We start from the raw sequence: 25,113 nt of genomic DNA on the forward strand, positions 1-25,113 counted from the left end.
TATGTTTCCAGTTTTTACATTTTATTTGATACAAACACAAAAACAGGACATCTCATCCTTAAATACAGCTTTTACAACAGAAAATTGTCATTTCAGTAATTTTATTTGGTTGTATTTAGGACATAGGGCAAGAAATAGTACACAGTAAAAAATATGACATGACAAAAAGTCATGACAACCAATGCTTTTATGTTACTTAAACGTATTTTAAGTTAATCAGGTTGCAACAAAATTGTTTCAGTTATACTGTATAAGGTTCAGCTTCATATTTTTAGTCAGTTTAACAAATGTAAGTCGAGATGACTAGAAACATTCATTTGATTCAACTAAACAATTTTAAGGCAGTAATATTTTTTTACAGTGTAGCTTTAGTTAGGTTTAATCATTTTCATTATTATCTTTTATATCAAATTTTTTGCATTACAGTTTTTGCAAACAAAATTTTGTATCTCAGACTTTATTTTAGTATGATATGATTGCTTAATTTAAAAGTATAATGTTATTGTAATGTAATTTAATTGTATGTATTATATATGTTTGTTTTATTAAAGTAGATTTTATTTGTTTTAATATTTGATACTGAAATTTGGTCAACGATTGGATATGGAATGACATCATGGGTTTAATTAGATTATTTGTAACCAATTATTCAATGGGCATTACAATTTAAGCAGTTTAAGTGTGTTTTGGGCTGAAATTATTTTATTGAAATTATTATATTTATTCATATTTTATTATCATTTACTTTAAAGTATATTTTTTCTACTATAATATCATATTTTTTTATGTGGTAAAATGTTTGACTGCTGCTACTGAATGCTTTAAGAGACCAAAGCTGCCAATTTTTTTTTCCTGTGGTAAGCTTAATTACTGTGGCTGTCATGTTATGTGTTGAATGTTGCCTTGAGAAGAAACATTTCCTCTTTGGTCAGGAATTGCCTAATATGCATAATAACCAAGCTGGAAAATAACCAAGCAAAACACACGCATAGCCAAAAATCATCTTTTGATATTTGAGATAACTCGTTTGCTCTCAGATGACTTAATAAAACGTCGAAAGCAAAAGGAAAAAGCGCTTTTACTGAGGCTGATTGATGCAAAACATAAAAAAACTATTTAATTGTTTTTAATGATTTAATTAAATGAAACTATTTATTTTATACAATCGTAATAATTACAAATAAAATATAATGTATAATTATTTAAATAAAATAGATATTCATTCATTTTCTTTTTGCCTTAGTCCCTTTATTAATCTGGGGTCACCACAGCAGAATGAACTGCCAACTTATTCAGCATATGTTTTACGCAGCGGATGTACATCCAGCAGCAACCCATCACTGGAAAACACCCAGTCTCATTAATACACATACACTATGGACATTTTAGCTAACTCAATTCACCTATACCACATGTTTTTGGACTTGTGGGGGAAACTCGGAGCACCCGGAGGAAACCCACGCGAACACTGGGAGAACATGCAAACTCCACACAGAAACGCCAACTGACCCAACTGAGGCATTTTCATAGTGCTACCCACTGCGCCACCCTGACGCCCATAAAATAAATATTTATACATTCATTCATTCATTTTCGTTTCGCCTTAGTCCCTTTATTAATCTGAGGTCGCCACAGCGGAATGAACCACCAACTTATCCAGCATATATTTTACACATAAAATGCTGCAACCCATCACGGGGAATAAAATATTTATAAATAAAATAAAACGGTTAAATTAAAAATAAAATGTTCATAAAAAAAGTCACAAAGTTATTAATAAAATAAAAATTATAAGCATGAATGCGCTCTTTCCGGCAATTTTCCTTCTGCATTCACACAGAGCAACGTTCCGGCAAATCAACGGTAATGTTACAACTTCTCTTTCCGGAAAATTACCAGAACAAATTTACCAGTATTTTCAAAAAGGGCCTGTTCACACATACAAACCTCTCCGGAAAATTGCTGGTAATTTTCCTGAAAGGTCTGTATGTGTGAAAGTGGCTATTGTCACCTCACACTGACCACATCACATACATTTGGTAACAGCGCCACCTACTGGTAAAGAGTTATAAACCAATAAATTATTCATATGCTTACATTTTACTTACATTTCCACTCAAATGAACTTCACATGTATTAGGAACTCATTGTTTTTATTTGATCTGGTGCTCTCTGTAGAGCTTTCTGCTCATGGCCTCTGGACTGATTTGGAATTGTGCCTCGTGAATTGCTTGGCCTCGCTATTGCTGCTTGCAGCTATATTTATTATTATTATTATTATTATTAGTAGTAGTAGTAGTAGTATTTTAAATTTAGTTACGTTCTAATGCTAAATTTAATTCTGAAAACCCCCCGGGTTCATCAAGATGGCGCCGCGGATGGCCGCCTCGGTGTGGGGCTCTCCAGTGTTTGCACTGCTTTTGTTAGTCTGTCCTGTTTTTTGTTTATCAAACACAATCTGTACATACAACTCAACATCCAGGTTTTTTGACTAACCGCATCTGTTTAATGTTCATCATTTTTATTTTATTTTATTTTTTTCATATTTATTTTGTGTTGTCACTTGTCACTTTATGTACACTGGAAGCTTCTGTAGCCAAAACAAATTCCTTGTGTGTGTGAAGCACACTTGGCAATAAAACTGATTCTGATTCTGAAAATACTAATTCAAGTAACAAAAGATGTTATATACATATTTTACACTACACTGTCGAAGTGCCTTTTATTGAAGCAAGCAAACACATTTTTTTTGGGGGGGGGGGCTGGGGTTGAATTTGTTCCAGAGTACAAGAAGAACTGATTATGCTTTTGTTCACTTGGACATGCAAGCCGGATGTAATTTGCTTCATTGATAATAGCTCTCATAACCTTGCTTAGATGCAGTTTGCACAATGAAGGCCGTGGTGGCAAAGCTCCAGAAAACAAGCTTCACTCTCATTCACTCTGTCTCTTTCAAGGTCGCCTCACCAAAACATTCCTCCCTAATGTGAAATTCCTTCATGATTTGCAACCCGTCAAATGAACTGGACTGGATCCCACTGAGGGGAAGAGGAAGAAGAGAGAGAGAGAGAAAAAACAAACAAACACAAAACGAGTATCTCTGCCAAACGTTCTGAACTCAACCCGGTGAAAATGAACTCTGAACGAGAGCAAATCAACTCCCAGTATTCATTTTTTTTCACTTCAGAATTTCCCTGCCTCCCGAAAACTTCTTAATACTGTATTTCAAACATGCACACACACACAAACTTCTCAAACACTGCATGAAAAGTAATGGATTTATGTGTTTGGGTCTCAAAAAACATAAATAATCTGCAAAAATGACTAGGAAATATGCAGTCAAGACCAATGTTGGGTAAGTTACTTCAAAATGGTAATTAATTACTAGTTACTAATAGTATCATTAAATTACTTTGTCTGAAAGGTAACTTAATTTCTCAATATGTAATTTAATTACTTGACTCGATGCTAGGGCTGCACAATATTGAAAAAAAATGAACATTGCGAGATATATATTTTTTATTCTGCGATATATATTGCTAAAGGAATACATATTTAGATGTGCTGAATAACTATTTGGAAAGAATTGATCATTTTAGATTGATTGGGATGATTCTGTAAGGGAGTGCATATGCATAAAATATAAACAATCTACAAGCATAGACAAATTCAATAAAGAAAAAGATATAAATTAAATCAACAGCGTTTGATTGTTGAACTGTATTCAGGTGGACAATAATTGAATAATCAAATGTAAAATAACACTGCGCAGTCTTCGTTTTATAAACAAGTTAATCGTTAGTAATTTGTCACAGTCACAGGCCTTCACACTTGCAAAATGATCAATTATAATCTAGACTCCACATTGCGAATGACTATTGCGAATGATCACATTGCGATATCGATGCTGAAACGATATGTTGCGCAGCTCTACTCGATGGCACTTAAAATCCTCGTAAATTTCAAGCATACCTACTTAAGTCATGGCTTCTTCAGCATGTGTGATCATCGGACGAATCGAACCTTTTAAGATCTTTGCTCAGTCCAAAGTCCAAAATTTTCATATGCGCTTATGTTTTTGTATCCAAATCCAAAAAGTTTGTCATGCGCACAAACGTTGCGCACCGAATCCAATGCGTATTAATTATTCCGTTGCGAAATAATTCATAAAACAAGACAAAATGGAGTCTTCGAATAGTGAAGTTGATTTTGTTGTCAGGTCCCTGCTTAACAAAAGCAACCTAACAACACCTTAGCAACCACTCAGAACACCCTATCAACTGCCTAACAAGAAACATGCTAGATCCAACAATCCATACTAGAAACATGTTAACATGTATGTACTCATCTACTGTATCTCTTCCAACTGCTTCAAAATTCTTTAAAACTACTTTAATTATTTAAACTTTAAAACTACTTCAAACTTTCAGACTGTAATTAATCCGTTGTGAAATAATTCGTCAAACAATACAAAAGGGAGTCTTTGAATAGTGAATTTTGTTGTCTTCTCCCTGCTTAAGAAAATATTGGGATTTTTTTTTTTGGCGGTCAAACGTTTTGGAGACAGTATTGACACAATGTGAGGTCAAATAAATTTTTTTACGATAAAAATTTTGGATTCGTTGTGCAAAAACATGATTTATTTTGTTGAAAAGTATTCAATACACAATATTCTGCAAATATATTTGTAAAATAACACTGTAAAAAAGTTGACTCAACTTAAAATTGTAAGGCAACTTACTGCACAGCTTTTTTTTTTTTGAGTTGACTCAACTTAAATCTTCCATGAATTTTCTGACTTAGGTTAAAAATATGGGTGTCACACTAAGGGACAACAAACATTAACAATTCTATAGTGGTTTCCAAAAAGTTTAATACACTCAATTTTTAAAAAATGTAATTAAATACATTCATTTTTTGCTGCTTGTTCAAGGTACATAATCAAAATGAGCTGAAAATCACAATTATTGTGATGCTTTTGGGACAACTTAATTGCTTCATGTTCAGTCCACTTTTGTGAGTGTGTTAACTTAATCGATTTGTGTTTGGACAACGTACACTGTAGAAAATGCAGGCTTCCACAGTGTGAAAAACTCTCAGACAAAAAGTTTACATGTGCACGTAATGGGCTTCAGTCACATGACTTTGAATGCACTAAAAAGTGTAGGGTTCCACACAAATCAATTAAGTGAACTTAACACTTTTTTTTTATGTTCAATCCACATAAATTTGTTAAGTTGTCCCAATGAAATCTCAAAAATTGTGTTGATTCAGCTCATTTTAAATACGTAGTCTGAACAAGAATAAAGCTGAGTGTGGGGTCCTTCAACTAATACTAGTTTTCAGTGGAATTGCCGAATTAGCATATAGTGTCACACCAGAGGAATGTATCAGTTATAGAAACTGTAATATATGAGTGAAAGATATGAGTGCTATTTACAAAAATAGCCACTCTTAAAATTAGCCTTAAGGGATTTATTTATGATTTTCTTTTTCTTTTCTAAGAGTTGCCAAATATATGCTTGAGACGGTCACACCAAAGGACAGTTTTTGACAGATTGGCCTAAAAAAATCTAAATATATAATAACACAGCAGTTTTAATAACGAGATCCATGGAAGACAGAAATGTTTACTGCATTTTAAATACTAACTATATTCATTTTTGACCTTTGTGGCAGTAAAAATACTCACATCACGTCAACAAACGGACACTGAACTGTTTAATTTATGCACAGCATTTTAAGTAACTATAATTAGATTACCTACAAACAAAAAGTAATCCTCTTCATTACTTTTTCAGCGTAAAAGTAACTTAATTACTGTAACTAGTTACTTTGTGATTAATTACACCCAACACTGGTCAAGACATCCTATGCAATGTCTTTTAACAAACTTGGCTAGATTGATGATACTAGACTAGTTTAATTCCCCTTGCTTCATTGCATCCAAGGCCTTGATTGTATTGCAGTATAATAAAAGTACAGTTTTAGGTAGAATTTGACTCTAGTGAGCTAATTGCACAGTTTCTCCTCTTCTTAACTCTCGCTTAACTTTATAGTAAATGATTAAGTTACTTCATTGATGTGTTTCAAACTGGAAACAGAATTTGTACTTATCCTGAAATATATATATTTGCCTTTTGCACCTTCGTTTTGTTTCCCTCCTCCCTCTTTTTATTTGAATGTTTGTCGTTATTAGGTTGTGCTCAAGCTGTGACCTGCTTAGATGACTTTAGTTACTTGAATGCCTGAATGCTAATCTCATTTGTTTCTATTAATCACAAGCCTCTTCAGCAATATCGGATATTCAGAGAAATGCATGGTTAACTCAGCAGTTTAAGAGACTAATTCAGTAAACAAACAATAAAATAGTGAACTTAATGTATGTGAAACAGCCAAACTGTTTTGTTGGGATAAGGATTTTGGATGAGATGATTGTGTGCTGTATGTTTATTCTCTTGTCTTGCATAATGCCAATAAAATTGGAAACTCTGCGGTCATTTTGTGGTGTTTCGTTTTAATGTCGGCTTATTTTTGAATATTTAATTCATTAGCTGGTTAGTAATTAAAACCGTTATTATATTTCAGTAACGTTTGTAATCTTCTATTCATCTTAAACGCATGCTGGATTATCGAGATGAATAAGTTTTCAATACTTTAAACTGTAATTTTACTTTTTTATTTTATTTTATTTATACAATCATCCACACAGATGTTTACAATCTTCTATTCATTTAAATGCATGCTGGATTTATAGAGAAGTTATAAATAGTTTGAACTGTAATTGTATTTTATTTATTTTTAATTTTTTAATTTTTTTGTTTGTTTATTTATTCTTTAATCCCTCCATAGAGAAATGTGGAATCTTCTATTCATCTTAATTGCATGCTGGATTTATAGAGATGAATAAGTTATAAATAGTTTTAATTTTAATTAATAAATAAATTATTTAATTTTATTTATACAATCATCCAAACAAACAATATTTATAGATAAGTTATAAATACTTTTAACTGTAATTGTATTTTATTTATATATTTATTTATTTATTCATCTGTATAAAAATGTACAATCTTCATATCATCTTAAATGCATGCTGGATTTATGGAGACGAATAAGTTATAAATACTCTTAACTGAAATAGTTATGTATTTATTTATACATTCATCCATATACAGACATTTACAATCTTCTATTCATTTAAATTCATGCTGGATTTATAGAGAAGTTATAAATGCTTTTAACTGTAATTTTTTATTTATTTATTTATTTATTTATTCATTCATACATACATAAATTTACAATCTTCTATTCGTCTTAGAAGCATGCTGGATTTATAGAGATGAATAAGTTATAAATATACTTTGATTTAATTCAATATAATTTAAATTATACAATCATCCGTGTGTATGGATGATTGTATAATTTAAATTATATTGAATAAATTATAATTTAAATTATATTGAATTAAATCAAAGTATATTTATAACTTATTCATCTCTATAAATCCAGCATGCTTCTAAGATGAATAGAAGATTGTAAATTTCTGTATGTATGAATGAATAAATAAATAAGCTATTTATATAAATTTACAATCTTCTTAAATCTTAAATGCATCCTGGATTTATAGAGAGAAGTTATAAATAATTTTAACTGTAATTGTATTTTACTTATTTATTTATTTATTTATTTATTTATGTATTTATTTATTTATGCATCCATCCAGAAATGTACTGTCTTCTATTCATCTTAAATGCATGCTGGATTTTGAGATGAAGAGGTTAAAAATACTCTTAAATGTAATTTTTATTTATTTATTTATTTATTTATTTATTTATTTATTTATACATAGATCTATACAGATATTTATAATCTTCTATTCATCCTAAATGCATGCTGGATTTATAGAGATGAATAAGTTACAAATAATTTTAACTGTAATTGTATTTTATTTCTTTATTCATATGTCCATACAGAAATTTACAATGTACAATTAAAAATGTCACGCACTGGTCCATGAATGAACAAAAATGAATCATTTTTATAATAATTTTATACTTCTCATTTTATGCATTGCCACTGTTTTTTAAAATAATAACAATAATAATAATATTAATAATAATAATAATAATAATAATAATAAAAACTGAAGTATATTTAAAAACAAAATGTGTGCTGTAATAAAAATAACACACATACACAAAAACCTCTCTTACAAAACTGACATCCATACCAACACACCCACACAATTATAATTACATCATTTTAATTCTTCTGCCTTGCAGTGCTTAAATGCTGAAAACAGGAAAAAGGTGATTATTTGCTGCATGCAAAGGCCAAACTTGAAGAAATGTGCCAAGATATTACACTTTTTTTTATACAGTTACTATTTTGAAGTCTTGCCAACAAAGTGGAGGCCTGTTAACAAAGAATGCATGACATTTTGCTTAAATGACACTTGTATGAAATACTGCTTTTTTTAATGGGAACATTTTGTCCTGCTCATCCTGACAGGAACTATTTTTGTACCTAGAGTAAAACAGATTTATGAAAGGAAATGTCATTTGCCACTATTTATCCTGTTTGCGTTAACACTGCCAAAATGATCAACCAAAATAGGTCACACTTTACAATAAGGATTTTTTATTAATGTTAGGTCATGTATTTATCAATGACCAAAAATAGTTTAGCATTTGTTTATCATAGTTATACTTTTACAAATGCACTATTAAAGTTTACTAACTCAAATTATATAATAAGTACTTTATTTCATTAAAGAGGACCTATTATGCAAAAATCACTTTTTAAAGGTGATTAAACACAGTTGTTTGACAACAATGTGTGATTATAATCAGCTTATAATGCTAGAAATGTATTAATCTTATTTTTTATAATCACTCTTGGTAAAAACAGTCTGCAGAAACACTTTGATTGACATCCTCCCTTTGTACGTGTCATCAGAGATTGAAGGCCCCGCCCACTATTGATATCTCCCTCAATCAAGTCTTTGTTTTTGAGCCTTCCACTATGCTGACACATAGGCATTTGTAGCTCCACCCTCTTTTGAAAAGAGCACAATCTTATTTGAATTTAAAGCGACAGTCACCAAAATGACGCAATTAGGATCAAAGCCTAAAAGGAGCAGTTTCAGAGAGTTATAAAACAATATTTGTGGGTATTTTGAGCTGAAACTTCACATACACACTCTGGGGACATCTGAGACTTGTTTTACATCTTGTAAAAAGGGCCACAATAGGTCTCTCTTTAATAAAATTAGCAAAAATGAATTTAATATACTGTAACTGATGCAATCTGATTGTAAACGGTTACACAAAAATAAATGAAAAAGACTCAAATATCCATAATGCACAAGTAACGTGATAACACACTTTACATTTTAATAATATTGATGCTGTAAAACCTTGAGACTATCAAAGTTGCATATTGAAAACATTCACATATGAATGTTATTTATTCAGTACCATATAAATGCCAAATCAACATCTTCACCTAATATCCACCATACTTAAAAAAAATTATAATTTCATTCCTTCGTCTCTACCACTAAGTGGCACTTTTTCCTCTAATTCTCTAACCCGTGTTCAAGTTTATACATACACACACACACACACACACACACACACACACACACACACACACACACACACACACACACACACACACACACACACACACACACACACACAGAGACAGAGACAGACTCTTAATAAACTTTTAATGAGTGACCCATTTACATAACGCCTTTCCGGTCGGCACATGGTATGGCTGTTGTAAACTGCATTCTTCCGCTCTTTTCTTCTTGATGGACGCCTAGTTGCTCCCAGTCATTCACAGATATATTCACAATATTGGTATATCATATACCGGCATTGTATTTAAAATACTTGAAAATTAACATTTACACGCAATAGGAAAATCATGTCCAAAATAGATGTCTTTTTGTATTAATATTTAATTGTTACTTTTGGAGTTCTTGCATGCATATAAAAATAAAATTTGTGCATTTATTGGATGCATTTACACACAAAGATGATTATGTAGATGAAGACCATATAAACGTCATTTAATAATTTAATATTAAAAGTGTTTGACATTACAGGAAAAATGAATGCTAATTCAGTGTTTTAATTTAATAATAATAATAATAATAATAATAAAGGCCACATAATACAAAATGAGACCCAATAATTGAATGTTAAGGATTTTATTTGTTATTATTAATATTTTATTATTAATAATATTATTATTATTTATTTTATTCTTTTTATTTTATTATTATTTATTATTATTCATTATAATTTATTATTATTACTGTTATTATTATTATTATCATCATCATCATTAATATTATTTGTTTTATTATTTATTTATTTTATTATTATTATTATTTTATTATTATTATTATCAGCATTATTATTTATTGTTATTACTGTTATTATTATTGTTTTATTTCATTATTATTTTTTAATATTATTACTGGTATTATAATTATCATCATCATTAATATTATTTGCTTTATTATTATTATTATGAATTTTATTATTAATAATATTTTAATATTATTATTATCATTATTATTATTATTATTATTTATTATTACTGTTATTATTATTATTTATTTTATTCCTTTTTATTTCATTATTATTATTTTATTATTATTACTAATTTTGACTTTTGTGCATACAAATAAATGTAAAATATTTAATTAAATTTGGTGATGTTAAATTTACAGGTTTCAACATATACAAAGACAAGTGTTTGTATGGTTAATGCAAACACATTTAGTCACACGTTGAGAGTATGTACAAACTACACTGTTTGTGTGTGTGTTTGTTAGAGAAAGCGCAAGGGCCATGCTGACAATTGCTGTCGGCAGCATTTTCAGTTTTTTTTTTTTTTTTTTTTTGTTCCTGGCCACGTCTAAAGCAAGTAATGCACCCACTGGCCTCTCCTCCTCCTCCTCCTCCTCCTCCTGAAGGCTTTCCGGCCCGGCGGGTAAATAGTGTGTGTCCTGGGCTCCTCCACTCAGTGCTCCACATACACAGGTACAGAGAGGAATGTCACGGGCTCCGTCTCAACCTGCACTCGCGGCCCGCCTGCCTGCTGCTTTTCTTCCTCCTGTTCACTCTTAATTGTTTGATCTTCAGACTGTGGCCTGATGCAACCAAAACCAAGTCGACAAGTCTATCTTGTGTGATCATATTGAATCTTGTTTGCAGTGGAGATGCATAGTAAGGACGGGAACTGCAAACTACCATTGCAACCAAACTAGAATACTCCAGTTATGATCATATAGAAGCAGTTTGGCAGAGTATTAATAGGATGTTTAAAAAATGTATGTTAATGAACAGTTTCTGTATTTTGTGATTCTCAAGTGTTTATTTATGATTGTGAATTGCATTATGGGATGTTGATCTCTGCTCTGATGACTTTTAATGTTGAAAATTCAACTCTACGGTTTAACAGAGAGACTATTATTGACATTTTAGTAGTCTGAAATAATATAATGTATAAGAAGTAATATATACACACATAAATCTGTTAATTAACAGAAAATATACTGGCAGTTTATTACAAGGTTTTTTGTAGCGTAATATACAACACCAACCCAGACTATATATCACTTTACACTATTAAAAGTGTTCATAAAATTCACTTTTTTAAACTTTTCAATATTAAAAGTTGTTGGAAGAAAGATTAAGATCCCATAACGCGATAAATAAACAAGTAAACACATAAAAATAAATAAAAACATGAATCACAAAGGGAAAACTATAAAAAAAAATATATATAAATGTATTTATTTGTTGTTTCTCTATAAATATTATATAGTGCAAAATATTACATGGTGCAAAAAAGAAAAAAATAGTTGACGGGACATGCTATGATTTTTAGGGTCATAAATATTCTCCAACTGATTGCAGGAATGTCAACAAGAATTGTTGCATTGTTGTTCTGTTCGTCGTCTTCATTTTGTTGCTACAAACCATGATTTGTTTTACGTTCCTTCTTAATACAACATATGTTAGAATTAATGCTCCTTATAGTACAGTACAGCAGTATTTTGGATGTAAATTGCTAAAAGTCATGAACCAAACCAACCAGCACAAGAAGAATAACAACATTAACTTTGGTTTTACCCAAAGTTTATGAATCACTTTTATTGTGATTTCCTCATCGTGACATTCTGATTGGTGGAATTTTTTTACAGCATTATGGGTAGTTTCCAACACAAATTCTATTAAACACAATTGTTGTAAAAAAAAACAACAACTTTTTCCGAGCTTTTCAGAGCTCACAAACGCTTTGTCTTTAAAGATTTATTTATTTATTTATTTATTTATTTATTTATTTATTTATTTATTTATTTATTTATTTATTTATTTATATTTATTTATTTATTTTTATTTATTTATTTTTATTTATTTATTTATTTATTTATTTTTATTTATATTTATTTATTTATTTATTTATATTTATTTATTTATTTATTTTAATTAATTAATTTATTTTTATTTATTTTATTTTATTTTATTTTATTTTATTTTATTTTATTTTATTTTATTTTATTTTATTCAGGAATCCAACTGCTGCACTGTATAGTTCAGATATAAAGCCTTCTTATTATTGTCAATGATTATGAACAATCCAGCTTTGATTTACTGCTCTTTCAATAACACAATGTAAGCCAACACATTTAGATTACTCTGATTGTTGCAGTATTAATAACATCAATACAGTTGTACACAATGATATATAAATATATATATATATATATATATATATTGCTTAAGGGGGCTAATAGTAAAATGGTACTTAAAATGGTTTTAAAAAATTAAAAACTGCCTTTTATTCTAGCTGAAATAAAACAAATAAGTCTTTCTACAGAAGAAAAAATATTATAGGATATACTGTGAAAAATTCCTTGCTCTGTTAAACATCATTTGGGAAATATTTGGGGGAAATAACTTCACAGCAGGGCGAATAATTTTGACTTTAACTGTATATCCTAATTAGAGAGTTTTGTTGCATCATGTCGTTTGTTCTTTCTTTCTTTCTTTCTCAAAATCAAATGTGTATTTCTGACTGAACTGTCTCTTTAACATAAGCCTCTCTCTCTCTCTTTCTCGTTTGCCCACAGTTGACGGGTTGAGGGTAAGTGGCGCCCGGGGCCAGCATGGCACAGTGCCACCCCTCTCTTGTATGTTGTCAACGACCTGTCAGATGCCTCGAAAAAACTTCCACCTGTGTTTTTCAACACACTTCTCGCAACAGGCTTCGCGAGAGCCTCATTCAACAGCACGTCCGATGAAAAACTGCCTGAAAACAAAACCCATCACCTTGACGAATAACAAAACGTAGGTCTAAGAACAAATACATCGGAAAGCCGTGTTGTTAAGCGATAGTTTTTTATTTTTACTGATAAAACCTGACACCTTCATGCCTTCTCGGAGCTTCGGAGAGCACCAGGGAGGGGATGAAGAGCAAATCCACTGCCTTTCAAGTGGGCAAGAAAAGCACCACAGTGGCTTGGCTTTCACTTGTTTTTCTGGCACGGACGGCCGTGCCTTTTCTAGATCATTGACAGAAAACCGCAAACTGTTTGGCTGTGTTCCTGCTTTCAGTAGATCAGCGGAGTTCACTTTTACATTTTTTTTAATCCTGGAAAATGCAAATTTAAGATATTATGTGGTCAGTAAGTAGAACATCAAGTAAAATTGGGGATTTCAGAACTCGTCACCTATTAAAAACAAACTGAGAAAATAAAATTATTCACTTGGATTAACAATTTTTTTTTAAGGTAACTAGTTGGAAACAATTGATATGGGCTGAATTTAAACAAATTAGGTTGAACATTACTAAATTTAATTTGTTTGTTTAAACTCAGCCCTTATAAATTGTTTGCAAACTCACTGTAAAAATGCAGTGTTTGATTAAGTTTTAAAAATGTAAGTAGATTGAGCACAAAACAATTAAGTTGACCCTAAAAAACTCAAGAATTGTCTTGATTCAGCTCATTTTAAATAAGTAGTTTGAACAGGCAGCAAGAATAGTTTTTGAGTGCATTTACCTTAAAGCTGCTGTGTGTACAGTTGAAATCAGAATTATTAAATCCCCTTTATAAGTTTTTTATTTTTTTATTTCCCAAATGATGTTTAACAGAGCAAGGAAATTTTCACAGTATGTCTGATAATATTTTTTCTTCTGGAGAAAGTCTTATTTGTTTTATTTCGGCTGGAATAAAAGCAGTTTTTAATTTTTTTTAAAAACATTTTAAGGTCAAAATTATTAGCCCCTTTAAGCTATACATTTTTTTCGATCGTCTATACAAAAGTGTCATGAAAAATATCTAGTCAAATATTATTTACTGTCATCATGGCAAAGATAAAATAAATCAGTTATTAGAGATGAGTTATTAAAACTATTATGTTTAGAAATGAGTTGAAGAAAATCTTCTCTCCTTTAAATAGAAATTGGGGGAAAAAATAAATAGGAGGGCTAATAATTCAGGGGGGTTAACAATTCCGACTTCAACTGTAAGTTTGACACCCAGTGGTTGAATTAGGGATTGTTTTCCTGGATCAAAACAAACACAAGCACAGTACTGCTGTTTTCAGGTCACACTATTAAATCGCTTGAGTAAAATATTAATATAGTGTTATACATTTATTACATGTAAAATTTTTAATTACATATAAAGATGTATTATTGCCAATATTAACTTGCTATTATTTCCTTCATTATAAATGAATCCATTATATAAATGAAACCTGTCCAATTTAGATCTTTCAGCAAGGCCAGCAAACGAGTATCTGCTATATTGACTCTGTCAGATAATAACGACTGATCATCTATGATGACTGACAGAAAACTGTTCAGTCTGTTATATTGAATGGCGATCGGAAACAGCGCTCCCCATTCGCCCGTCTCGATCGCAATATTTGTGACATAAAGTAAAGTAAACACTATTGTTTATTGTGTACAATATTTATTAACCATATATATCAAAATATAGGGATGACGATGTCCAAGAAGACGTTAATAACATTAACATCTGTTGTAACCATATATGGTTTGCCTAGATCAGGCATGTCCAAGCTCGGTCCTGGAGGGCCGGTGTCCTGCAAAGTTTAGTTCCAACCCCAATCAGACACACCTGGGCTAGCTAATCAAGCTCTTACTAGGCTTTCTAGAAACATCCGTGCAGGTGTGTTGAGGCAAGTTGGAGCTAAAATCTGCAGGACACCGGCCCTCCAGGACCGAGTTTGGACACCCCGGGCCTAGATTGTGTGTGCCAGATTGTGTGTGCCAGATTGTGTGTGCCTAAAACGTGTGTGGTTCTACAGGCCTGCAGCTGGATATTATTGCTCAGCTCGGCTCTTTAATGTTTCTTGTCACCCTTCAGAGAAACACTGAAAATACGGGAGAAATACGGGAAAATACCTTTACGGGATGATAGCGGGATTTACCTGTAAAATACGGGAGAATCCCGGGGAAAGTGGGAGGGTAGACAGGTATGACTGAATGTTTACAAACTGGTTATTCGCCGTATATATTTAGGAAACATACTGTTGAACAGGTTGCGGATTTTTACTGTAGCATTTTTACAGTATTTTACCGTTGAAATTGCGGCCATTTTTTACAGTGATAAACAGGTATGTTCACTTGGCATGTTTCTTAAATATCTGCAAACATATTATAGTATTTTTATGCTTTAGAGGAGTCAAAAATTTACACACAGCACCTTTAAAACATTTTAGTAAATCAAATGAATCTTTTGTTCAGTGTAACACTTTCCACTGAATTTGTTAAACTTGTGCCTCAAAGTCCATGTTTACAATAGCATCATCATGCCTAAAAATACGCCGACCATATGTTTTACCAGTTTTCAAAGCTATTGAGGAACGTGCTATTTCGCAAACAAATAAAAATTTATTGCTTTACGATTTTTGGACACATCTGACGAGGCCGACATCACAGGCAGTGCAGCTGTTGGATTTAATAAATCACCTCAGCTTTGTTAACGATAAAGACGGGCCTTGTTGCTATGTCAAGGATTTGCTTATGTGCGTTTCTAAGCTTCGAACGGTCGACGTGAGGTGTAGAGAGGTCAGTTCCCAGAGCCAGAGCTTTTACAACTCGACCCGAGGGTCATCCTGTCACTTTGGCAAAGATATCTGCAGTTTGGTGTGAAATGTGATCAAAGATGAAATGGTTTTGGGTTCAATTTATAATGGCAGATATCGCAAATAAAAATAAAAACGATTCATTGGATTTCAAGTTTTCAAGTTTTTTTAAGGTAAGTGGGTGCAAACTATTTATACAGCTGAATTTAAACAATTTAAATTTAGTAATGATCAACTTCATTTGTTTGCCTAAATTCAGCCCATATAAATTGTTTGCAACTACTTACCTTAAAAAATTTAGTGAAGCATTTTTTTTCAGTGTAGTATATGCAACACTCCAAACTTTTTGTTGAGGTCAGGATATTAGAATGAGATCTGAAGGATCATGTGACATTGATGACTCGAGTAATGATGCTTAAAATGTAGCCATAAAAGACCTTTTACAGATTTTTTTACTGTATTTTTCAAATCAATGGCTTGTGGTGACTATAAGAGACCTCTTAACCCTTATGTGGGGATGTTTTCATCCACTATGGGGTGATTTTGAGTCTTAATTTGGCCACAACTTTCTCTGTGTTTTAGCCAGTGGAATGATTTTTGACGACACATTCACAAATTTACTACCATTTTGTTATGTTCAGGATGAAAACATCGACTAAATTAAACTGCTGTAAAATGTATCAGATAAATGTTGCTTACTTTTTTTGCATTAATTAACATTAGTCCAAAAGTACTAAAAGTTTTTAGAATTTTTGACAAATTCATACTTGATGTCACTGAGTAGTTGATCGCCCACCCCTCCGCCACCCACCCACCCACCCTAATTTTTTTTTTTTAACTTATTTTCAACTTTAAAAAAAATAACTGTGCACTAGATTTTACAACATTTAAAACCATTGCGTTGTTAGTTTTTGTGCAGCATAAGATTTACCTTTTTTCTTGCTAATTTACTGTTCATGGTTTCATATGGGAAAAATAGTTCCAAAAGCTACAGATAAGAACATTAAACCGATATTGTAAATCTGAGCTGTGGATGATTGACTTTCATCATTAAGTGCATGCACAGTGATAATAGTCCATCGATAAGCAGAAATGAGCAAAACTTTATGTACAAGATTTACATTTTTTCTTGCTAATTTACTGTTCATTGTTGTTTTTGCCCATTGACTTCCATTATAATGACATTTTTTTGATTGCAAAGCCATGACACCATATAATCATGCGTTCTTGATTGTTGGTGGTTTTCCCTGTTGGGAAGAGGTAAAGTGATGTGTGTGCAAGGGTTACAAAAAGTATCTGCCACCAACCTTTCAAATGGTGGTATTATATAATAATTTAGTCAATGGGAACTTTCTGGAATGACCAATTATATTAAGTACACTGTGTTGAGTAATGGCTCCCACAATGCTTTAAACTCAGTGCGAGCTAAAGCATGCATAAATGGAAAGTGTAATAATGCAACTTCCAAATATTCACTTTTTTTGTAGCCCAGGCTCACATAATAGCATTTTCTGCATAATATTGCACATATAAGCTAATTAGAAGTTTGTGAAAATAAGTAAAGGGAACAACATTATTAATATCTACATTTTTTTGTAGCATTTTGTAGTATGGTGCATGCAAAAAAAAAGTTTTTGAGTTTTAGGGAGTTTTTGGGAAAGTAGTTCCAAAACCTACAGACAAGGAAATGAAACCGATGTTGTAAAGCATGCATAAATGGAAAGCGTAATATTGCAATTTCCAAATATTCACACTTTTTTTGTAGTCCAGGGTCACACAATAACATTTTCTACATAATATTGAACATAAAAGCTAGTTAAATGTTTGTGAAAATTAAGTAAATGGAGCAACTTTAGCAAAATCTACATTTTGTTATTGTTCTATGATGACAAGCACTGTTTTGTTTAGCATTGACTGTGCTAGAAATGACCAATGCACACAATAAACCTCTAATTTAACAAACTTTTGAGAGGATAATAGTTCCAAAATCTACAGATACAATCTAAAATCTGAGCAAGGAAATAAAACCGATGTTGTAAAGCAGGGGTCACCAATCTTGGTCCTGGAGGGCCGGTGTCCCTGCAGGGTTTAGCTCCAGCTTGCCTCAACACACCTGCCTGGATGTTTCAAGTATACCTAGTAAGACCTTGTTCAGGTGTGTTTGATTAGGGTTGGAGCTAAAATCTGCAGGACACCGGCCCTCCAGGAGCAAGTTTAGTGACCCCTGTTGTAAAGCATGCATAAATGGAAAGTGTAATAATGCAACTTCCAAATATTCACACTTTTTTTGTAGCCCAGGCTCACATAATAGCATTTTCTGCATAATATTGCACATATAAGCTAATTAGATGTTTGTGAAAATGAGTAAAGGGAACAACATTATTAATATCTACATTTTTTGTAGTATTTTGTAGTATGGTGCATGCAAAAAAAAAAGTTTTTGAGTTTTAGAGTGCTAGAAATTACAAATAAGCACACACACACACAAAAAAACTCTAGTTCAACAATTTTTGATGGGAAAGTAGTTACAAAACCTACAGATAAGGAAATTAAACCGATATTGTAAATCTGAGCTGTTGATGAATGACTTGCAACTTTATTTAGTGCATGCACAGCGATAATAAACTCCATCGATAAGCAGAAAGAAGCAAAACACTATGCTTCGAGAGCAGAGTGAAAATGAAAAATGGTGGAGTGAGAGAGAAGGGTGATGTTTTTCTGGAAGGATATGCGCGTGTAAAGGCTGTAAAAGGAGACGCGTGTTTGCGCTCCCTCAGGACTGAAGAAAGGCCTCAGTGGTGTTGAGTTAGCAGTGGAGCCAGCTTGCCTGCCTGCCAGCCATTCTCTCTCTCTCTCTTTCGCTCACTCTCTCTCTCCTTCGCTTCCTGGTACACCCCCGCTTGACAAGGTTAATCTGTCCTGATGATGAGCAGTTGCGCTTGGCTCCGCTTTTTTCGTAGATTCCTTCCGATAACCGTAACCTGAACCCTGCGCGCGCGAGATACGAGGCCGGAGAAGCGGCGCGCTGAACAACGCGCGCCTCCGACAACAAGTTCAGCTTTTCCTTTGATTCCTTTTTTCAGCCAGAGAATGATGAATGTCTGAGGGAGAAGAAGGTGCATCATGTGTTTCGGTGCAGTTTTGTTATCTGATTAAAGAACACGCTTTACTCTCACGAAGGGAATCTAACCAGGTGTCCAAGCCAATGACAAACAAATAAACACAAAGAAATAAACTAATCCGTCATTTTGTATAAATAATTTTGTAATATTTAAATTTATAGGCCTAGAAAAACAAATCTTACATTTTTTTTGTTGTAATTAATATATGTATACGTAAATAAGAAATATTTGCTATTTAACAATAATTGATAGTAATATCTACTACATACGGTGTAAGTATAATATATTAGCAAAGTAGTTTATTACAAATTCTATAATGTTCATAAAATATTATAAAATTAGGTTGGAAATTTCTGGAAACATGGCGCAACCTCTTTGTGATTTTATGCTAGAAATGCTCTCTCTCTCTCTCTCTCTCTCTCTCTCTCTTCTCTCTCTCTCTCTCTCTCTCTCTCTCTCTCTCTATTATATAGTGCTCAGCAAATCTCTCAGTTAAATTAATATTTTCTATAGGAAACTTATTATCTGAAGCTAATCTAACAAAATTACTTACAATAATGGTTAAAAAATTAGTAGCTCAAATTTATATGTTAATTATAAAATATTAAATAAAATTTTCAAAAGTAGAAAAAAATATAATAATAATAATAATAATGATATATATATATATATATATATATATATATATATATATATATATATATATATATATATATATATAATTTTATTTTTAATTTTTTTAACATAATTTTTTTAAAGATAAAACTGCTTTGTTTAAATGCACCAATATATATTACCCACATTCACTGAGAAATGGATACAAATATTCATTTTCAAAAGGGGGTGTACTCAATTATGCTGAGCACTGTATATGTGTGTGCGTGTGTGTGTGTGTGTGTGTGTGTGTGTGTGTGTGTGTGTGTGTGTGTGTGTGTGTGTGTGTGTGTGAGTGTGTACATGTAGCCTACATAATTTAGCTTTTAGTATTTATATGCAAAGGCACAGGAAACAGAATAATATGCCTATATGTGCATGCAAAAGTAATAAAAAAGTATTTGTTATTTAATAATAATAATAATAATGGTAAAAATAATTAGTATCTACTACATAATATATTATAATACATAACCTGTTTATTTATTCAAAATAAAGTGAAAAAAAAATATATATATATATTTTTTCCCCATAAAATGACAATTGACCAGAATGACTAATGTTCTCATTTATGAATGAATATCAGGATTATTAAACCACTTTGATTTCCTGACTCTCCTGAAGTCTAAAAGTGAATATAAACATGTCTGAAACATGTTTGTGATTTTATGCAAGAAATGAAAATGCTCTTTATTTAGATATTTTGCCTATTTTATTGTAGTTTTTAAATGAACATTTTTGCCAGCATTACAGAAAGAAAACAGTCGTGTAAGCACACAGCTACATTATCAGTAGATCTCTTGTGTAATGGCACATTATTTTCTCCCTGTTCACAATGAATAAATTGTGAAGACTAATAAAGTCAGACAAAGTTTGTCTTTTAATGGCTCTAATTCTCCGGAGAATGATCAGTTTAAAACACAGACAGCCTTTGTGAGCAAAAAGATACCAAGGATGGACTCACAGGCATTTTTAAAGACAATGTTTTAAATAAGATTTTCTCTACAGCTCCTTAACTCAAACAACCAGTAGATTACACATAGCTGTAATAGCTCAATGCCTATTAGCAAAACCTGAATCAATAATACAAATATATCATTGTCAATCATCAATATACGATCATCAATATTCAAAATTTCCATCACACTAGAAACAGAGTACAAAAAAAAAAACATTAAAATGTAAAACAAATACTCCATGGCATCTTCTGGTGAGCGCTCAGAATCTCCAGCTCGCAGCGCCTGGACTTGTGCCAACAGGAACAGGTTCTAGGTGAACTGAATCCTGCCAGCTGTTGCCTGGTCGTGGCCATGGAGACTGGCGCACAATATTTGTATTAGGCTGTGTGGAGGGACATCTGATACAGACAGTGCAGAGCGGCTCGCTGCAGCTGTCCCAAAAAAACAACTTTCCCCTTGCCCTTCCCGCTCCTCTCTCCGACTGCTGACCATGCGGAGGCGTTTGGGTCGAGCTGGGTCATCTTTAGGACAATATATAGTACACTACAGGAGAATAGGGTTAAAAGAACTAATAATTATTAGCATACTCCCCTGGTGTCAAGATAATAGACTTGTTTTCATTGGCTTTCACTGGTTTTCCCTTTGTTCCTTTACTTTAGTATCACCTGTATTTATGTAGTTCAGGTTATTGTTTGGTGTTTATAGCAAATCCTTTATTGTTTGTTCATATTTGGCTTAATAAATCTTATTGGATTACATTTACTGTATCTGTTATGCACAAAAGCCTAGCCTGACACACAGTCATCCTTTGTTAGAGTAGCATATTTTTGATTATAAGTGTTATAAAGGTATTCTTTTTTTGAGGTTTTAAATGTTGTATTTTTAATATTAATATTAATACTCATTTTAAAATTAGTATTGTTTAACCACATTAATTTCAAGACTCTTCTGAAGTTAAAAAAATGAGTATAAACATGACTGAAAACATGGCACCTCTTTGTGATTAAGTTATTTATTATTATTATTATTTTCAATTTAGATTTTGGGCTACACGGTGGCACAGTGGGAAGCACAATCACAGCAAGAAGGTCGCTGGTTGGAGCCTCGGCTGGGTCAGTTGGCGTTTCTGTGTGGAGTTTGCATGTTCTCCCCATGTTGGCGTGGGTTTCCTCCGGGTGCTCAGGTTTCTCCCACAAGTCCAAACACATGCCCTATAGGTGAATTGGGTTGGCTAAATTTTCCGTAGTGTATGTGTGTGAATAAGTGTGTATGGATGTTTCCCAGTGATGGGCTGCAGCTGGAAGGGCATCCGCTGTGTAAAACATATGCGGGATAAGTTGGCGGTTCATTCCGCTGTGGCGACCCCTGATTGATAAAGGGACTAAGCCGAAAAGAAAATGAATGAATTTAGATTTTTGCCAGCATAGACATGCACGCACACACACGCACGCACGCACGCACGCACGCACGCACGCACGCACACACACACACACACACACACACACATACACATATATACATATCTCCAAAATGTGACCTTGGACCACAAAACCAGTTTGTTAGCATTGGACAATATTTTTTTTCAGAGGCAATTATTTGAAAATCTGAAATATGAGAGTTAGATAAAAAATAAAAATCTTAGAAAATTGCCTTTCAATTTGTTCAAATTAAGTTCTTGGCAATGCATATTAATAATCATAAATTAAGTTTTGATAAATTTATGGTGGGAGATTTACTGAATATCTTCATGGAATATGATCTTAATTGTTTTAATTTTTAAAGATTTTTTTGTGGCATAAAAAAAAAAAATAATAAGTTTGACCTTACAGAACAACCCAAATATTTTTATGAACTACCAGAAAAAAAACTAATTGTAAAATTTGTATGAACACATCTCTGTAAAAATCTTCAGAATATATATGCATTTTGGATGTTTTTATTACATTACACTATAAAACACTCAGAAATAAAGTTACCAAAACTCACTAGGTAGGTACATTTTCTAAAGGTACAATTTTGTACTTCTTAGTAGGTACTAATAATCAGAGTAGGGGAAAGTTACTTTAGAAAGTAATGCATTACAATATCGAGTTACTCCCCAAAAAGGTAACTAGTTGCATTGCTTAGTAACTTTATGGTAAGTAATGCGATATGTATTTGAGTTACTTTAGAGTAACTTGTTTTGACCTGGCTGAGGCTTGATCTCTCAGAACTTTTTTTTTTTTTCTTTTCTTTCTTTTCTTTTTTTTAATAGAGGAGCTCTGCAATTAACAACACACTGTATAACCTACAGTCATTCATTCATTCAATCATTTTCTTTTCGGCTTAGTCCCTTTATTAACCCATCTCCGGAATGTATAACCTACATTTATTTATTAAAAAAAAAGATAAAAAAATTGCAGGATAATGTTATCTGAGAACTTCCTGACGTCAGAGCTCTACATGCCGTATATTCAGATTATTGAAAGTTTAAAGCAGGGGTGCTCAGAGTTTTTCTTATGAAGAGCCAAACACCAAACATAATTGAAGGCTGTGGGACGAAGGTAAATATAGCAAACGGTATCACAAAGTTGCCATGGGTAATCCTAATTTTTGAAATAATATTTAAAAATAAATAGAAAGCATTACTTTAAACATATAAGGTTAACTATTACATTTTATAATGAATTTATTACAGTGAAAACAAACAATTCCTTTTAAAACACAATAGAGTTCACTGCACATTTAAATGAACCTGATCCATTCGCAACATTTAATTTAAAGATTTAATTCAAGCTGGATTTTTTTGTAGCCACAATAAAACAAACAAGCAAAAGGTTGCGTTAAATTAGCAATCTCTATTAAAGGCAACCACCCCACCCCCTGACCCTCCCCATCATTTTTGCGTTTTTCTAAAATGGGATGGCGGCCCAAATCAAAGGCTGTCATGGGCCAACTTTGGCCAGCAGGCCCTAGTTTGGGCATCTCCAGTTAAAAGCAATGTGTTTGCCACTTTTATACGGTTTGTCTTAAGTAAAGTTACTGTCCATCGAGACGATCCCCTTTTTTTTTCTTCGGTGCGTTCAAAATAATTAACTCATTCTCTCATTGTCTGTTAGATTTTTTTTCCCTCTCCGCTGTCGCCACTGGTTTGCATGGTTCGGGATCTATAGAGCTGCGCATCGTTGGATTTGCTCTTCAGTGTTTGGACTCTCAGTAGTGATTATTAAACCACACTGAACAGAGCTCAACTGAACTGAACTTAAACACTACAAACTGAACTACACTGTTCCAATTTACTATGACCTTTTATGTGAAGCTGCTTTGACACAATCTACATTGTATAAGTGCTATACAAATAAAGGTGAATTGAATTGAATTGATTCATTGTGACTACTTTTAATTCAGCAATTAATTTTTTCAAAGCGAATTAATTAGCGAACTCGCATTACATTTTTAAAAAAGTAACTCAAATATAATCACTTTTTTTTCATTAAGTAATGCGTTACTTTATTCGTGACTTAGAAAAGTAATATTATTACATAAGTCATGTTACTTGTACCCCAACATTGCTAATATGTAACGTGTCAATATGGACTCTTTAGGTACATTTATCTTTTGACAGAGTTCCACTCAATTGACAAATACTGCACCTTTACTTCTGAAAGTGCATGAAAAGCTTAAAAAGAAGCCTCATATTTCACAGTTTAGCATAAAAAACAGTTTTGCCTGCAGCATCTCGCCTTAAATAATGAAAAAATGGCATAATGGATCACATTTCCGCCATGTGTTGTTTTAGGCTCAGTAATGAACAAGCTGTAACGTCTGTAAACATTGACACTCTGTTTAGAAGATGCCACCTGGTTAACCTTTGCCACAAACCTCCCCTCGCCAGGCGCTGCGGTATTGACAAAGAGGACAAATGAATATTGTTTGACAAGATTGTGGAACGTGTCCAAGGCTGTATAACATTTTAGCGGTGCGCTATATGAATCACCGGTGGAGGCCAAATCCACAGTACAAACCACAATCTTGTAGCTCATTCAACAGGCTTGCTTTGTTTGTAAGCTGTGTGATGGCAACAGTTTGGTTAGTTCAGCGCATGCGGTATGCAAAAAGAGTCAACATACGTACTGTATATGTTTGCACTATGAAAGCTTTAGATATTTATTTTGAACTTGTTGTTATATGATGATGTTGTTCACTGACATAATTAATTGGGATATCAGATGGGAATAGTAGGCTACTGAG

At 32.4% G+C, this 25,113-nt stretch overlaps 1 protein-coding gene across 2 annotated transcripts in view; it reads left to right on the forward strand.

Annotated features, from left to right (window-relative positions):
- Positions 1-25,113, forward strand: part of ndfip2 (Nedd4 family interacting protein 2) — an 87,931-nt gene that overhangs the window by 31,624 nt on the left and 31,194 nt on the right. The window contains exon 8 of one of the 2 annotated variants that reach the window (XM_056463202.1): positions 2,958-6,500. The exons of the other annotated variant lie outside the window; for it this stretch is intronic. The gene's annotated coding sequence lies outside the window, so the exon portion shown is untranslated. Of the gene's footprint in view, positions 1-2,957; positions 6,501-25,113 lie in introns of those variants that run through there. 2 annotated transcript variants of the gene reach the window in all.

Source organism: Danio aesculapii, chromosome 1 (genome assembly GCF_903798145.1).
Source record: "Danio aesculapii chromosome 1, fDanAes4.1, whole genome shotgun sequence".
Taxonomy (NCBI): Eukaryota; Metazoa; Chordata; class Actinopteri; order Cypriniformes; family Danionidae; genus Danio; species Danio aesculapii.